Here is a 3277-nt window from a genome sequence, read left to right on the forward strand (position 1 = left end):
TCGCCGCGGAAAGGCTCTGGCGTCATTGGCGAGTTCACTAACATGTGAGTTGCCGTGAGTTGAGTTGTCATCTCGGTAGCATTTCCGTTAGCAGATGCTGACGCTCCGATAGAATCCGGCAAAGGTAAAACTCGGGGGGCTCACCACGTAGGCGACGACTGCTGCGTTGGTGAACAGTAGTCAATCCGATGGGTCCAAGTCGCCGTGAGTCCGGGCTCCTTTCTCGGATTCGAGAAGGGCTTGAAATCATACCCCGCACCTCAACCAGAACTGCAACGCACAGTTGAATGTCGCTACTTCCATCACATTACATTGGGCGAACTTGTGCCCGACAAACAGCTAAGCGAGAGCCTCAATAAAACGTCCACAGTGTTTTCGCCAGAGTCCCGCACCTCTTCTTCTGCCCTCGTGTCCCGCGCTGATCGCAGGTTGCTCCAATTCCAAGTGCCTATCGAGCCAGTGTAGCCCGCTTCACTGCCGCTACCTTTCGCAGGTAGCAGTAAACAACTGGACGGACGAAGGAGGCGGCTGGCGCGCGTAATTTGAAATTATAATTGTCAATATATATATATATATATATATATATATAAACGAGAAGACAGGGAGTTAACCGAGGGTCCCGATTTTATTAGGCATATCATAAGAAGCCAACAAACATTGACACCAAGGACAACATAGGGGAAATTACTTGTGCTTAATAAATGAAAATAATGAAACAAAGAATTAATGCAAATTAAAGTGGATGAAAAAACAACTTGCCGCAGGTGGGAACCGAACCCACAGCCTTCGCATTTCGCGTGCGATGCTCTACCAATTGAGCTACCGCGGCGCTGTTTTCCCATCCACTTTCTTGGGTATTTATGTGTCCTAGAAGAAACCTGGGAGTGTTAGCCAGCGCCACCATACACAGACCTTGGCGGTGGATCCAAAAAAGATCACGTTCTCGTGACGCCTGCGGCAAAAAAGACGTCCCACGTCCACCGCCAAGGTTTGTGTGTGGTGGCGCTGGCTAACACTCCCAGGGTTCTTCTAGGACACATAAATACCCAAGAAAGTGGATGGGAAAACAGCGCCGCGGTAGTTCAATTGGTAGAGCATCGCACGCGAAATGCGAAGGCTGTGGGTTCGGTTCCCACCTGCGGCAAGTTATTTTTTCATCCACTTTAATTTCCATTAATTCTTCGTTTCATTATTTTCATTTTTTAAGCACAAGTAATTTCCCCTATGTTGTCCTTGGTGTCAATGTTTGTTGGCTTCTTATGATATGCCTATATATATATATATATATATATATATATATATATATATATATATATATATATATATATATATATATATATATATATATATATATATATATATATATATGCTTCACCTAACAGTGGCAGAAAAAGGTCGCTTGCAATGTAAGTATAATATTTTATCGCAATAAAAGAAGTTGAAGGTTTATTGTACACGGAATGGTTCTACATGAATTGAAAATACATTTCAGAGCGCAGCTCTTAGACGCCCGTTCCTGCGTCGACCGTCGGCGTTCGCGGCGTAACCGAGCCAACGAGCGAAGCGGATGCAAGACCGAACGCACAGCGCAGCGGTTGATGGAAAAAGCGGCGACAGCGCGAGGAGCACCACAGAGGAGGAGGGTGTAGCGGAAGCATTGAGTCGGCACGACACCGCTTCAAACATGGAGCACTCATTTCATTTGTTGTTCCACGTCGCCCTTTTGCTTTCTTCCGTGGCTGCCTTCAGTAGTACGGGATACGCGAAAGACAACCTGTCAACGCACGGACCCGTACAATGGCCAGCGACGCCGTTGCTGGACAAACCGCAGCCAACACGGAGCCCAATATTGGTCGCAGCCACCGTTACTTGACCTGATACATGGCTTCGGTTGGCAACACGCAGAGGCTGCTGTCACCGCGGTTGTCAAGACGGGATTCACGCCATATATTGGCCTTCAACGGAGCACAGCGCTGGTGCTCGGCACCGCTTCAAACATAGAGCACTCAGCCCATTTGTTGTCCCTAGTCGGGTATTTCAGTCATTATACTTGTCTAAAGACCAGTAATCGCTGTCTTTTTGCGGTGTCGTGCACCGACAAATGTTCGTGTCAGTTTAAGCGCTATGTGTGCAACCTTGTCAGATGTATTAACATACTCATGGTACTCCTGTCCGGTGATGTCGAAACAAATCGCGGACCGGAAACTTTCAAACTGTCCTATAAACTGTTAAACGAATTTAAGCCGGTTAAAATGATATACGTGATGAAGGCTTTCAAAAACAGGCAAGTTTCTGTGGACATTGAATTGAAGGTACCGTTCACAAACACTCGCGATGTCGAAGTTGATTTTGTTTCCTTCAAAACTACCACAGCTGGGTCCGCATTGGAAATATCTTAGTCTCATCTCAGACTTTCAAGCCAGCTCAAGTCTACTCAGTCTCATTGCGATGACGCTGAAAACGGACTTTGCCGCTCTAATCTCGTATCTTTTCGACTCTTCAGGAACTTCGTCATCTGCTGAAACTAAAATTCTTAAACTGGTGTTCCAGAAACCTCGGCACCACTATCGAACCAAGAAAAATCGAACGCATTCATCGTCTTGGGCGTTTTCTCCCGATAAAGGTAGGCCAGTAATAGTGAAATTTGCCTGCTTCAAGGATAAGCAGCGTGTAATAGAAAATGGTTTGAAGAATAAAGGCACCCAGTTCGCAGTTCGTGAAGAGTACTGTTTGGGAACACGTGTTGCAAGGAAGCTTCTTCTCGCCAACGTTAAAGCTGTAAATCTGCTCTCTCATTTGAACGCTGAGCGAATGAAAGTAAATAATCACGTGTTCACATATGACGCCGTCTCTGGTTCCTTCGTGCAATCTTCCCAATAGCTAGAACCCAAATATGTTCCACAGTAAGTTGCTTCTAGTTATAAGCCGCAGTGCGATAACAGCAAACCAGCAGCTACCTTATGAATGTCACATACTAAAGTTCCAAGCGTGCCTCCTCAAGTCACTGATCTGTGCTCATACCTACACAACAACGATAGTGATATTTTAGCACTAATGGAAACATGGCTTAACCCTGACGGAGAAATTCTGCCATAATGTAGCGGAGAGCCGTGGATCACGCGCGAGGCGGCAATGAGCGCCCGCCGCCGGCACCGCGGCTGTGCCGCGACAGCGGGAGAAGCGACGGCGAGGGCGGAGTGGACGGACGGTAGCGGCGAGAGTTACCGCGACGGCGAAGCGCGGAAGAAGCGGGCGAGAGCATTGGCGACAACGCGTG

At 47.3% G+C, this 3277-nt stretch overlaps 1 non-coding gene across 1 annotated transcript; it reads right to left on the reverse strand.

Annotated features, from left to right (window-relative positions):
• Positions 1-756: 756 nt before the first annotated feature.
• On the reverse strand, positions 757-829 carry TRNAS-CGA (transfer RNA serine (anticodon CGA)). Its single transcript has one exon. It is a non-coding gene; the product is annotated as a tRNA-Ser (tRNA).
• Between the last annotated feature and the right edge of the window lie 2448 nt (positions 830-3277).

Source organism: Dermacentor andersoni, chromosome 3, assembly GCF_023375885.2.
Source record: "Dermacentor andersoni chromosome 3, qqDerAnde1_hic_scaffold, whole genome shotgun sequence".
Lineage (NCBI taxonomy): Eukaryota > Metazoa > Arthropoda > Arachnida > Ixodida > Ixodidae > Dermacentor > Dermacentor andersoni.